We start from the raw sequence: 15,116 nt of genomic DNA on the forward strand, positions 1-15,116 counted from the left end.
AAAAAAAAAACAAAAAAAAAGAGGGTAATGTACAAGTTTCTGTATGTATAAAGTCATGCTCGATTTCAGGAGAGCAACTGATCACTGCTTCATGAATCAAGGTGTGGAAATGGTTGTATATGGATTGATTTAGAAAATGGTTACCAGTACAGACAAAAAAGAGAAAATGAAAAAAATACAACTAAAAGGAAGAAACACAACTTCAAAGATTTTTCAGTGACGAGAATCCACATTTGTATTTCAAGATAATGTAGTTTAAAAAAAAAAAAAGAAAAAAACTTGATGTAAATTCCTCCTTTTCCTCTGGCTTAATGAATATCATTTATTCAGTATAAAATCTTTATATGTTCCACATGTTAAGAATAAATGTACATTAAATCTTGTTAAGCACTGTGATGGGTGTTCTTGAATACTGTTCTAGTTTCCTTAAAGTGGTTTCCTAGTAATCAAGTTATTTACAAGAAATAGGGGAATGCAGCAGTGTATTCACATTATAAAACCCTACATTTGGAAGAGACCTTTAGGGGTTACCTACTTTAGAGTGGGGAGCAACAGTTTGATTTTCTCAAATTACTTAGCTAATTAGTCTTTCTTTGAAGCAATTAACTTAGTCTAACGACATTGAGGTATGATCATTTCCAGTATTTACGGGAGGTGGCTGCCGACCCACTTGAGGTGAGATCTCAGAAGCTTAACTGGCCTGAAAATGTTAACATTCTGCCTTTTACTAACTCCATCTTAGTTTAATCAAAGTTCAATCTATTCCTTGTTTCTTCTGTGTGCCTCAAAGTTATTTTACATTTAGTTTACTCCACCGTGTATAATATTTATACTGTGCAATGTTAAAAAAGAATCTGTTATATTGTATGTGGTGTACATAGTGCAAAGTGATTATTTCTATTTCAGGGCATATTATGGTTCTCATATTCCTTCCTACCTGGTGCACAGTAGCTTTTTAATACTAGTCACTTCTAATTTAAACTTTCTCTTCCTGGGTCATTGACTGTTACTGTGTAATAATCAATTTCTTTGAAACTGCTGCATAATTATGCTGTTAGTGGACCTCTACCTCTTCTCATCCCTCTTCCAATCACAGTATACTCAGAATACCCAGCCCCTCACATACATTGTGTCCGTTCACATTACTCACAGTAATAGATGGAAGAGTTAGACAGGAACATGCAGTTACAGTCATTGTGAGACGTGACTCTCCAGTGTCACGAGGAAAAAAATCATCTTTTCTGCAAGCAGTCTCTCTTCTGTCAACTCCCACATTACTGAGTCAAACAGTCTCCTTACATAACAATGCAACCATATATATGTTGAATTAAAGACCCATTTATAATTCTACTTTAAATACATCTGCTTGCTAAGAACAGATTTTAGTGCTCCGAGCTTCAAATATGGAGATTTGTAAGAGGGAGTTCAATATTATTCTAACTTCTCTCTTACAGAGTACAAATAAAAGGTGTATACAAACTCTGAACATATCCAGTATCCCAATTCCTTTGTCAATCAAAAGAGTAAAATAATTAACAAAAGACTGTTGTTATGGTTTGCATTGTAACCGATACGCAACAAGTTTTTCTATCCTGATGTGCAACATAGTCTCTAGACTAATCCAGGAAGACTTTAGCCTCCTTTCCACATTCTCACCCCCGAATCAAGATTTACAGAAGCCCACGAAGAATTTCCAGCCTGCTTGAGATCATCTTGCCTATAAACTGAGTTATTGCTTTGTCCTAAAAATTAGTCGGTTTTTTTTACTATGAGGCTTTTCAGAAATTTACAGGATGCCCAGACTTTAAATGTGTACCAAAAAAAAAAAAAGATAAAAAAATAAAGGTGCAAAGAAAGTTTAGTATTTTGGAATGGTGCTATAAAGTGGAATCTGTTGGTATTTGAGTGGATTTTTTTAATGTCACATAAGAGATACTGGGTGGCGTCTGCTCGGCAATAGCTATTCACAGTGTTTTGTTCGAGGACGAGAATGATATAGAAGCATGTTTTACTGATGAAGGTGGCCTGTTCAAAGACTAGTTAAGCTGTTTTTTCAGAGTTTATAATGAAGAATGGTTTTTTTAAGGGCATATGGGCAGTCTTATACAATGTAAGCTATTAACTACCTCCTTTATCAAAAGAAGCCAGCCTTTGCCCTGAAGTCCATCCATTTAAAACTGTTGGAAATTTTTCATTTCCTATCAAACCACATGTACCTGTTCCCGTGTCTGTTCACCTTTGAGGAAGCAAAGGAAGTATTATAAACGAGCCACAAATGGACAGTGCAAACAGTCCTTTTCTTCTTGCTGAGTGTTGGTTCACTTCTTTATCTCAAGGGCCATGGCCCAGCTGCCCGAAATCCTGCTCAGCACTAGCCTAGGAGAACTTGGAAATAAACTTCATGGTCAGGCAAGATTGTTAAAAACTCTGATGAATACACTTGGTAGCAGCATTTAATCTGCTAACAGGCAACATTACTCATGAATTTAACAGAGATGTATTAGCACATGCTATGTGCCTGGCTCTGTTCTAGGCTCTGAGGAGTCCTCAATAAACAATGACCCTGTTTCAATTATGTTCTAGTCTTTCATGTCAGACAATTACAGAAGTAAACTAGTCTTCCAAATACAGTGTTTTACATTGAAAACACTCAGAACGCTCCATGTGTATGCATTGAACACTTCTTTTATTTTTTCAAAGACAGGGTTTTTAGCTCTGTCACCCAGGCTGGAGTGCAGTGGCATGATCATAGCTCACTGCAGCCTTTAACTCATAGGTTCAAGTGATCCTCCCACCTCAGCTTCCCAAGTAACTGGGATTACGGGCATGTGCCACCACGCCCAGCAATTAATGTTTAAGAACTTTTTGTAGAGATGGGATCTTGCTATGTTGCCCCAGCTGGTCTAGATCTCCTGGCCCTAGGCAGTCCTTCCACCTCTGCTTCCCAAACCTCTGGGATTACAGATATGAGCCACCATGCCTGGCTGAAAACACTCATTTTTGTTAAGAAATAAAGTAAGACACTGGCTGTTGAGAATAAGGGGATGTGATGAGATGAGCTCTGGACTGAAAATCAAAAACACTTAAAAGGTGAGGTCTCATCTGGGGTGTGGCCTGTAGGCTCCCAACTGTGCTCTGCAAATGTCCGAGGCCCTCCCATTTCAGAGCTGCTCCTGCCGAGCATGCGGTTCCTGGCCTGCCCAGGCTCCCGCCAGCGTGCTGCTGAGTCCTGACGTGGAAGGAGAAAGTAGCAGTGGCTTGGTACCCGGTGCTCCCAGCCTACACCATCAGCCCTTAGAAATGCAGGAACTGACTGCACCTGTGCAAAGACTGTAGTCAAGGCCTCCTGACCCCAAGCCCCATGCTGTCAGGTGCACCCACCTGCGTCTCCAGGCACTGTGCTAGCGCTTCTACCCTTGGTTTCTGGTCCTGGTTTGGTTGTATGACGATCCATGTCATGTCATCCTCTAAAATGCCAAAGACAAAGTGCTGAGTTAATTGACTTTGGGATTTAAAATGATGAAACCCTAAGGGGGAAGTCAGTGGGGCTGGAGGCGGAAGGGGCAACCACCAAGTGTGTCCTAAACATGAGACTCGTTTGTCTTCCTGAATCTGATTTCAGGGACTCAAAGCTTTACCCCAGCTTTTTCCAAAGTGTGTTCTAAGAAACAGAAGAGCTCTCCAGAAAATCTCCTTACATACTCTCTTGGCAATCCATAGTCCATATTACCATATTAAAGATAGAAATCCTGCAGAAGAGACACCTGTTTAATCTGGGCATTTCCCAACGTAATTAACCTTGAAATTAAAAAAAAAAAAACAATTCCTGAAAACATGCTGCAGGGCTTTGGGAAACAACTTTATCCACCAGTGGTCATGCCTGGCATTGCCCCGGACAGAATGCTCCTTGCATTCTTACTCCTGAAACCAAAATTAAGATGTCTTCATGGGAGAAGAGAGCATGGAATCTTCTCTTGCTATCTCCATGGCCTTGAGCCAGGTACTTAAATTCTTTGAACCTCAGTTTCCTCATCTGTAATACAGGCATGACACCCATCTCATGGGATTGGTAAGGATTAAATGAGATGATGTATACAAAGGCCTTGTCACATAAGTGATCAGTGTATATTAACCCCAAACATCCATCCGTACATACACATACACTTTTCCTTTGGCTGGTGTCCTAAAATGTGTTTCACACAAAGTCCAAGAGAATAACTTCCCATTTTCATAACCAGCCACACAGTTTGTGTTACTCTTTGTTGCTGTTTTTGGTTTATAGTACAACGGCTTAGTCCATTGAAGGCCTGTATTTGGCACTAAATACGGGCTTTCAATGGACTAAGCCGTTGTACTATAAAACATCCCTATGTCCACCCGACCTCTACATCCCACCACCCTCACACCCTTGAATCTGTCTGGTCTTTTAAGGCCTTCAGTTGGCAGCCACTGCCCTTCCCAGCCTGGCCTGCCCTGCTTGGGTTCTGCAAAACCCCCAGTGGGTTCGGCCTCCAGTTCACTCCTCAGATCCCCGCATCTTTCTGATTGAGGATCCCATTCTGTTGTACTCGTATTTAAAATCGCCCGGCATCTCGCCAAGACCAGCTTGATTCTGCATAATTTCGGTACCGAATGTCAGTTTCGGGTGTCCGGCACCCTGCAGTGGTGGAAGATCCCACCTTTTTTGCAGACCTGGGGGAAGCAAATCTCTGGACTACAGTCACACAGTAAATTTGCTCTGCCCTACCCTGCCCTAACCTAAAAAAGTGGCTTGTAACACCTTTCAAAGGTCAGATGTGGCAGATGGCCAACCACAGTGTTTTATTTGATACTCCTTTTCATCTGACACACAGCAGAGAGAGCTCCTCTAAAGAAAGGGCGCTATGGTCTTCATGCGTAGCTGGAGATAGGCCGCAGCACTGTGGGCTGGAGAAGTGGGATTCACAATACTCTTCCCTTCCCTGTAGGCTTAAGGTCGGGTGAATCAATGAAGCTTGAGCTTTGATCTGCATAAGTTTGGTATTTAGCTGGCCCGGGATTTGTATATTCTACAAACTAGATTTTCCCCCAAGAGTTAAGGAACTGAAGCTTGGATGCGGCTCCTAAAAATGGTCTTCACCAAACAAAAGTGCTTCCTTCAGGCAAGAGCCACAGCATTTGTCAAGTTGCCTGCTGGTAAGTGGTGATTACTTCACATTTGGATGTTTTCTGCACTTGAAAGAATTTCGTGGCTATTAGTGGTTCTTCACAGAAGCCTTGGTATGGAACATTATCACATCCATCCTCCAAAAACAGAAGCAGAGGCTGACACCCAAAATAACATGCTGAGTTAGAACCAAGCCAAGACCAGGAATGTGTATGTACCCAAGATATTTTGCAGCTTTACACAAAATCCAGGGGAGACCAGGGACTTTTAAAACAGAAGCTGTGATGTACATTAGCCACAGTCAGAGGGAGAGAGGGGTCTTTTGTTAATTCTTCATTCTGGAGATGTAATGTCATATGCTCACTTTATATCTGTGCCTATATGAAAATGCTACTGTTTAACCCAAAATCGGGATGGTATCAGCAGTGCTCTGTCTTTGCATAGCAGGCTCTTCCAAGGGTCTCCTTACTGCTGTCATCCTCGTAATCCTTCAGAGCTTCCCTGCATGTTTTGAGGAATAAAGGGCATTATCATGCCTCCCTGGTGTAAGCAGCTCCTGTTACAGGGCTCACACCTGCACGACCTCTTTGGGTCTCCCTTATTCTAATGCCCAAGACTTGTGTGAACTCCTATGAGCAATTCAAGTTTGAGTCCCTATTTGACACACATACTCTCTTAAGGAGTAAAATTCCTAAAGCATGTCAGACACATTTTCTGCTCACCAGGATCTTCAAATACACCACAGAACTTTTATTGAAATTGTGGTTTCTTCAAAAAATGACCTGGGCCCATGGGCTTTCATAAATTATATTTTATGCTGGACATGGTGGCTCATGCCTATAATCCCAACATGGTGGGAGGCTGAGACGGGAGGATCACTTGAGGCCACAAGTTCACAACCAGCCTGAGCAACATAGTAAGATGTCCCTACAAAAGAAAAAAAAATTAAATTAACCAGGCATAGTGGCACACACCTGTAGTCTCAGCTACTTGGGAGGCTGAGGCAGGAGGATTAGTTGTGCCTAGGAGTTCAAGGTTGCAGTGATCTATGAGTGCACCATTGCACTCCAGCCTGTGCAACACAGCAAGACCCTATCTCAGAAAAAATAATAATAATGGGCGGGGCGCAGTGGCTTACACCTGTAATCCCAGCACTTTGAGAGGCCAAGGCAGGCAGATCACTTGAGGTCAGGAGTTCAAGACCAGCATGACCAACATGGTAAAACCCCATCTCTACTAAAAATACAAAAATTAGCCAGGTGTGGTGGCGTGCACCTGTAATCCCAGCTACTCGTGAGGCTGAGGCAGGAGACTCTGGAACCCAGGAGGCAGAGGTTGCAATGAGCCAAGATCAAACCACTGCACTCCGGCCTGGGCAACAGAGCGAGACTCTGTCTAAAAACAATTTTAAAAATTAAAAAAATAAATGAAGCTCTATTATAAATTAGAATTCTGCTGCTGTCAACATTAACCAAACCCTGGCCAACTTAAAGCTGAAATTCATAGTCATCTGGGGAGTGGGCCTGTCCCGCAGGAATTGGTGTAACATTCAGCCCTGGGTTTAGTTAGGTCCTCTTGGGAGCTTCGCTGACTTGGGGCTACTATTCCACTTAATAAATGACCTCCAGCACCCCTGTCAGACAACACTTAGGGTTCTGATTCAATACTTTTTTCTATGTTTCAGTTTTCATTCATCCATTGAGACTTAGAAGAAGACACCTGAGGAATGACAAGTGACAAAGGACATTTGGGGAGGACACTAGTTGCTTAGGTTTGGCTCATGGCTATAAAAATTCAGGTCTCGTAAGACAGCTTATTTGTTCCTATGGGGGGAAGTGACGTGGTATATTTTACACATTTAAGATGAATACACTTAGCATGATTTTTAAAAATTACCCATAAGTGCAATGCTTGTTTTGTTGGTTCAGTGTGTTTTTCACCAAATGGTGTGAACATATGGCCAGAGCTTCTCTTGGCCATAAGATCTGAAGGGAGAAAAGTCCCCATGGCAAAGAGCCATAGTGATTTATCCAGATGAGTTTCAATTCCAAAGGGGAGATTAGAGTGAAGGCCTCTCCCAGCCAACTTTCCATACGCAATCTCCGCTCCCCACATTTAACATTCGACTTCTGCCGTGTGGGTAATAGGAGATTGGAATGCATCTGGGGAAAAAAATGGGCTTTGTTCATTAGTAGAAGTTCATCTTGGTGGGCACTGTTTTCAAATATTAAATGTGATATATTAGCTTGTGGGCTTGGAGTACTGAGCAATCAAATCTTGATAGGAACTGGCATCTCTTCCCACCTACCCAGAGTCTGTCTTTAGCAGCCGTTGTTGAATGGTGAGATCTATAAGTGCCATGAATTGCTTTCAGTCTGATGCTTGAATGTGATATTGAACTTAGATTTTTGGAGAACACTGCTTCAAGCCTCTTGCCTGGCTTACTTTATGGCTTTTCAGTAGTTGAAAAGTGTATTGTTTTTTATTTTCACGATGGAGGGGAGCTCCTACTTCATCCCCAACTCTCATCCCCCGCCACTCAGCAAAGGTACTGGGGTGAGGGGTCATGACCTCCAGAGCAGCCAAAGGGTGCAAGACCCAGCTCTGTCTTCTAGGAGGGCTGGGTCTTTGTCAAGGGGCCCTGGTTCAGAGCCTGCTCACCTCCATGACTCTGTCTGTGTCATCGCTACAGCATGACAGTGGGCAAAGCGTGAGCACAGTCTAGCATGTAATCAACATTCAGTAAACCATCGTGCTTTTTCATTCTGAAAGCAAATAACAAGCATCATCGGGGGCCTCATGGGGCCACACACGTCAGCAGGTGGAAGAGGCGGCCCAGGGAGATGATACTGTAGAGTGAGGGCCAGAGAGGCCAGAGCAAGGTTCATGGCCAAGAAACCAGGAAAGGCAAGGAAACAGGCTGTCCCATAGAGCCCTGGGAGGAGCGCAGCCCTGCCCCGCTGTGAGGCTAGCCTGGGAGGCCTGTGGCCTACTCGCAGCCACCAGAACTGTAAGCTCATCCACCTGTGTTGCTTTAAGTCACCAAATTTGTGGTGATTTGTTGCAGAAGCACCAGGACACTGATAGGTGGGCTTTTTGAGTCTGTGGTGCTTATAGGATGTCCGAGGGGAGCCGGTGAGGGAGCAGCTGATTGCAGGGGTCTGGGCTCAGCACGAGGAGAGGGTTGGTGTCATCTCCACAGAGGTGGGGAGTGCCGGGTGAGTGGAGACCTGAGGGTGGGAGTAGATTCCCAGCAAGAGCATGGAAGAGGCAGGCTGGAAAGAGGAGCCAAGAAAGACAGGACGGAGAGGGCAGGTGAGGCGCTGGGAGAGGCCAGGGAGCTCATGTTGGTGTTAAGAGCCGAAGGCTTCCAGGAGACGCTGCCACCGGGCCCAGGCTGCAGGACTGCCCAGATGGCGGCACACGGTTCCCTCAATTCTGCAGTGGGAGCTCGTGGACCATGCAGATGCCAGGGCCAGCACTGGGAGGGGCCGTGCGGATGCCAGGGCCAGCATTGTGGGCTGATGGGGAGGGCTGTGCAGATGCCAGGGCCAGCATTGTGGGCTGATGGGGAGGGCTGTGCAGATGCCAGGGCCAGCATTGTGGGCTGATGGGGAGGACTGTGCAGACGACAGGGCCAGCATCGGGGGAGTGCTGCCCTTGCCCACCTTCAGGGCCTGCTGTGAAAGGCTGCTCCATGGACACGCCCTTTGAGAGGCTTCTCGGGACAGGGACTTGGGATCCTCCGCACCCGGCTCACTCCCACTCTGGAAAGCCCTGTCCCACCAGCGACCTTGCTTCTCCTCATCTATGAAAAATCATCCTACTTCACTCTTCACAAAGTGTGGGTGGAGAAAACGGCCTTCAGCACTCCTCAGAGCGCCTCCTCCGGCCAAGGAAGCTGCCTCCTGGGGTGTGTTTCTGTTCTGGAGGTTGCACCTTCGATCCTGAGGCAGGGAGAACTGGTCTGGGGTTGAAGGTGAGGCCGAGGACCTGGGTGAGGCTCCCCAGGGGCCCCGGCTGGGCTGAGAGAAGAATGGGAGCGTGCTCCACCACTCACAGGGTGTCCACACCTGGAGAAGGAAACCACAGGCTTTGTCACCTTTGTCTTAAGTTAGTGGGACAAACCTAGAAAGTGAGGCATTTTGGACAGCTCCAAGGTGGCTGTGTCCTGGCCTGCCCAGACCGAGGTCCCCGGGACTCCAGAGGCACAGATTGGATCCCAGGATGTGTGGCTAGTGACTCCTAAGGCGGGAACACCTGGGTGAGCGAGGAGTGGGAGGCCAGTGCATATCCACCTTCCATCCCAGCCTCCTCTTCTGCCGGTCCTGTATTTCTCTCGAAGTCTCATCCTGGCCACCAGAGCCTCAAGACTTCTCCAAGCTCCTGGCACATTCCAAGGTAAGCACCTAGGGTGATGGTGCCCTTCCCCCCACAGGCAGCACAGCCACACTGGGGAGCGGGGGCCGGCGAATGGCCTGGGAACAGATCACAAGCAGTCCAAGGTGGGGGTGCCCTGGCCTGCTGTCCTCTCCACTCCTGTCTTGGGAGCCTGTCTGCACCAGCACAGAAAGAACACCACGACGGTCACCCACAGGGCCCAGCAGCCGGGTTTTTCTCACCAAGAGCTCGTGTGGAGAGGGACGCAACATGTTTCCCTTTTATGAGGCTGCTCCCTGTCCCCAAAGATGAGGCTGACAGGTGTTCCCGGGAAATGAGAGCCTGCTTTGCCCTTTCCCCAGGGCTCCCTGGTCTACGCACAGCCTCCTGGAAGCCCCTCCTGCTGAGCTGCCCACAGCCCTCCCTGCCAGCCTGGCCTCTCCTTGCGGCTCTTCCTCTTCTCATGAAAGTGTGTGGAGGTTGGGGTTCGCGCTGTCTCTTCCTTGATTAACCTTGCCAGAGGCGTGTCTGCTGCAGAGAACCCGCTCTCAGTGTCAGTGATTCCACTCACTGCTGAGTCATGAATTTCTCAGCTTACCCTTTCTTCTCCTTCCCTCCAGTTTAGCTTGTTCTTTACTATCCTGCTTCTTAATTACAACATTTATTTTCATTTCTGTTGAATTTTGTAAAACACATTCAAGTTATCCATTTTCCCCGGGCACAGTGGCTCACGTCTGTAATCTCAGCTCTGGGAGGCTGACGCAGGAGGATCACTTGAGCCCAGGAATCCCAGACCAACCTGAACAATGTAGTGAGACCCCCATCTTTACAAAAAATTTAAAACTTAGCTGAGCATGGCAGCGTATGCTTGTGGTTCCAGCTGGTCAGGAGGATGGGGTGGGAGGATCACTTGAGCCCAAGCAGTGGAGGCTGCAATGAGCCGTGATGGCGCACCATTGCACTCCAACCCGGGCAACCGAGTGAGAGACCCTGTCTCAAAAACAAGACAAAAAACTACCAATTTTCTTCTCAGAACATTCCTATGCCATGACTGTTGTTTTACAAAAACCCACGATGGCTGTTATTTTCCTCTCCTACTCGTGATTTTTCTGGAGGCTCTTTTAGTTTGAAATAGGTTTTATTTGTCCCTGTTTTACCTTGTACTATTGAATTTTAGTTTTATTGCATTACTATCATAACATAGGACTTATATAATTTATATATTTGATCACGTTTCATCTCTTATTTCTTCCATCATTACTTCTCTGCTCATGCTTGCCTTCTGGAATCTCCAGGAATACCCAACAGATATTCTGCGTTCTTGCCTTTTTCTTATGTTATTTATTATTTTTGCCTCTTTATCTTTTCTTCTGGGTCTTCAGAGAATTTCTAGAGTCATTAGTTTAGCTCTCTGTAATATCCAATGTGCTGTTCATGGCTTCTGTTGAGCTGAAAAACCAATGAGTAATTAATGTTTTACTTCTAAAAACAATATTTATTTGTGTTTATATATCTGTGCATATCTTGGTATAAAACACTATTTTAAAGTCTCAAATTGTTCTCTTCTACTTTTAGAGACAGGGTCTCTGTCTGTCACCCAGGCTGGAGTGCAGTGGGGTGTGGGTATTGGGTGGGCATGATCATGGCTCACTGCGGCCTCGAATTCCTTCCTGGGCTCAAGCCATCCTCCTGCCTCAGCCTCCTAAAGTGCTGAGATTACAGGCTTGAGCCACTGCACCTGGCCAGGTTCTCTTTTCACAGAGGCAATTTTCTGTCGAGTTTCCTTTAGAATAGAGTTTTCTTCTGTTTCTTGGAGAACATCAATTTCACAGGAAAATAGTTGCTGGAATTGCTCACATAAGCTCCCTTGGTTTACATTTCTGGATCTTTTATACGTTCAATTATTTTTCTCCATAATCTATTGGATTTGAGATGGATTTTGTTGGAAATTGTGTTGAAATATTTCAGTCTCACACAAAGGAGTAAAGAGAAACTGAAGGGACCCCCGCACCTCCAGAGTCCCTTCTGTTCACCCCCTTCCCGCCCCTGGCTGGCTCCTGGCCACAAGTGGCTGCACCACCACAGCCTGGGGAGCACGACGTCCCAGCTCTTCTGTTTCTTTTGGAATTTGCTGCAGCTTTTGTGACCTAGAACATAGCCAGGTTTTTATTACGAAAAATATATATAATACCTTTTTAAAAACATCTTATTTTGCAATGATTGTAGACTCACAGTAAGTTGCAAAAATAGCACGGAGGGGCCCCGTGTACCGTTCCCGGTTTCTCCTGTTTCTCCGGTTTCTCCGGTGCTGTGTGCGAACCAGAGGGCGGTGTGGCGACCAGGAAGCCGGGCCGGCATAGTGCGCGTGCGCAGAAACAGCCCCGCGAGCCTGCAGCCAGTTCTCACTTTCCTACACCGCAGGGGCCGATTCAGCCTCGGTGGGCCTGCTGCCCTCGTGTTACTGCCATCACAGGGACTCTGAAGATGCCTCCTCCATGACTAGACGATGAGAGTTTATGCCAGAGCCCCTGGTTCTCTGTCCTCACAGGCCTCTCCCTGCTGGCTTCACCACACAGATACTCACACGTGCACACACTCTGAGACACACGCATGCGCACACACACATACACACTTCACACACACGCGTGCACACACATATACGCTTACAGCCATGCACACACACGTACACACACTCATTCACTTACGCTCAGTCACAGTCACACACACATACTCTCGCATTCATGTGTACACACATGCACATACCTACACATACACACACGCTGGGCCAGGGCTTGTCCCTGGAGCCAGGCACCCCCAGGCCCCCCAGCTCTGGGAACCCAGGCATCCTCACTGCCTCCCTGCCGCCTGCATTCTCGGGTCCCCAGGGCTGTGCTCAGGTGTGGCCTCTGCCATCTGCCAGTCTTAGCCCCAGCAGCCCTGTGGGTCTCCTCCTGGGAGACCTCCCGCCCGTGCTCCATGGTTGCATGGTGTGGGGATGTAGGTGTGTGGGTTTTGGAGGGCGTGAGCCTTGCATGCTCAGTGGGGTGCAGCAAGAGTTCCGGAGACTGTTCCCTCTAGATAGGGGGACCAACTGGTCCCAGCTTTCCTGGGACTTCTCTCGTTTGGGCCCCGAAAGTCCCACATCCCTGGAAGTCCTGGGACACCCTCCCCTTGCCTTCCTAGGACCCTGGGGCCTCGTTCCTGAGTCAAGGAAGGGTCACCCTGCCGGTGTCCCCAGCCAAGGGCTCTGCTCCAATGCATCCGTCCCCTCTGTGGCTAGAGGAATCTGTTGGCGTCCCATTGGTGAATGGTGATGTCCCCTCACTCCCAGCCCTGTGCCCCCAGCCTGGGGTGCCCAGGCTCTCCTGCCTGCCGTCTGCCTCTCCCGCTGCCAGACGTGCTCTTCCCTGCCTTTCCAGGTTCTCATCACAGTTGCACGCCCTTTTGCCGGTTGGCAGGGCTAGAGAGAGTGGGCTGGCGTCACTCTGACCTGGCCTCTTGGGTCACTGTCCTCATCTCAGGCAGGGTTGTCCCAGCAGCTCTCACATGACTCTATGGCTCTGCCCAGCTTAGAGAGTGGCTCACACAGCGGTTGACCCCACCTGGCCCCGGCCTGGTTCCTCTTGTCATTTCTTCAAGATGAGCCTCCTCCCAGCCCTCCTGGGTGGCTCCTGCCACGTGGTGCCCAGTTCTCTTGCTCCTTTCTCAGTAAACAGTCAGAAGCCGTGTTCTGTGTATGTGGCATAGGTCACATCCCTCGTCCACCCAGACGCCAGTTGTGAGGGCAGGGCCTTTGCCCAGCTCGGAGCTGGGGTGGGGCTGGGCCCCTGGAAGGCAAAGCACATAGCAGTGGTAAGGTGAAGACCCTCCGGGAAAACAGCTGCCCACGCTTGTGGGTGTGTTTTCTCCTTAGCTTACTGGGCATCGATTGATTTTACTGTTAAGGAGAGAAGGCAGTGTTTCCTCTTTCCTTAGTGACATTGTGGGGCCATTTATGAGCTGTGGTTTTCCTACCTCCCTTCCCTGGGAGGGAGTGGCTCTGTCTGCCCCAGTGCAGGGCAGCTTGGGGAACACAGATGGGTCCCCAGGGAGGACTCCTTGAAGGACAGTGGTGAGGCAGGAGGACGGCCCGGGGGCCCTCCAGGTGACAAGCAGCTCCTGACTGGTCCAAGGAGGCCCATATGCATTGCTCTGTGGTCGGTGGAATGAAGCGACAGCTGCAACCTTTGTGCAGAAAACACAGAGAATCCCACTGGTGTCACAGGGCCGGGGATCTTTCGTACTCATGGGCACCAGAAACGGCCCAAATGCCCTGCGGGCAGGCAAACCCCCAAAGCTGATTTGGAAGGAGGAGGTCTCCTCCAGTACCAAAGGAAAGTGCTGGGCGCTCCCCCGTGGTGGCAGTGGACTGTGACTGCCAGTGCCCCTCCGCGTCACTCCCTCTGGTCCCCCGCAAGCCCTTGGCACTCATGTCCAGGAGGTTCCCATTGCTCAGCGGATGTTGAGGGGGCACTTCATGCTAAAAGCGTGCTGGGCAGAACGACTTCTCCGTCTCTTCATGTTTTAGGCACCTCCTCCCGTTATGGGCCCCAAGAGCGCTGCCGCCTCCCAAGGGAACCCAGAGCAGGTGGCTGGCGTCTGTCCTGTGCAGGCAACAGTGGTCCGGGAGTGCTCCTGGATGGGGCAGAGCGGATGGATGACAGAGTGGGGAGGACCCTAAGGAAGAAGAGAAGCTGCGTTGGTGTCAGCAAAGGAAGACATCGGCCTGAAGGAGGGGCGGGACAGACAGGTGCTGGCTGGAGTGCTGTGCGAGGACGAGGATGTTACTTTTGACAAACTGAAGGGAAACATTCAGCAGCCATTCGCGAGCATGGTAATGGGCTTGTCGCTTGTGCTCGGTGACAGCTGTAGTGGCTTCTAATTTCTCCTGCACCTCCAATTACCCTTCAGGAGCAAGTCCGTCCTCACAGTCAAGCCTTTCCAGCCAGCAGATCCAAGTGAGGAATAAGATCTATGCAGCTTCCATGTGTCTCTGGGAGAGAAGATTGATAAAAGCAATTAGAAGTTTCTGGAATTGCCTGGAGAAGAGAAGGCCAGCAGGAGGGGAGGAGGCAAAGATGAGGAAGGAGAAGGCACAGGTTAATAACGCCTGTCACGTTGCGGAGGGGATGCTGAGGGCCACGGCTGGGCTCTGTTTCGGCTTCGAGCAGAACAAGGAAGAAAGGGCAGCGGTTCCAGCAGCGAGGAGGTGGCTGGGCATGAGGAAGCCTGTGGCTGACGGCTTCGGGAAGGACTCCAGGGAGCTGCAGTCCCTGGGGCAGCACCCCGGTGCAGGTGGCTCCGGTGGCCCCTGGGTTTGGCGCCCCGCACATTCCCTCGACACAGCATGGCTATTTAAGGCCCAGGCCAGCATCCCATCGGGTGCTTTTAGCCGCGTGCATCTCCTGAGCCTTTGGGGCTTCTGGGGCCTTGGTGACAGCAATCACCAGGCCTTTCATCCCCGTGGCTCGGAGCATCCCCCTCAGCGGAGCGGCAGCCTTGGAGGGGGTGAGTGGGGAGCGGCTGAGGGGGACTGGCGGGCCCTCTCCAT

The sequence above is a fragment of the Mandrillus leucophaeus genome, unplaced genomic scaffold (assembly GCF_000951045.1).
Source record: "Mandrillus leucophaeus isolate KB7577 unplaced genomic scaffold, Mleu.le_1.0 Scaffold166, whole genome shotgun sequence".
In the NCBI taxonomy this organism is placed as follows: Eukaryota; Metazoa; Chordata; class Mammalia; order Primates; family Cercopithecidae; genus Mandrillus; species Mandrillus leucophaeus.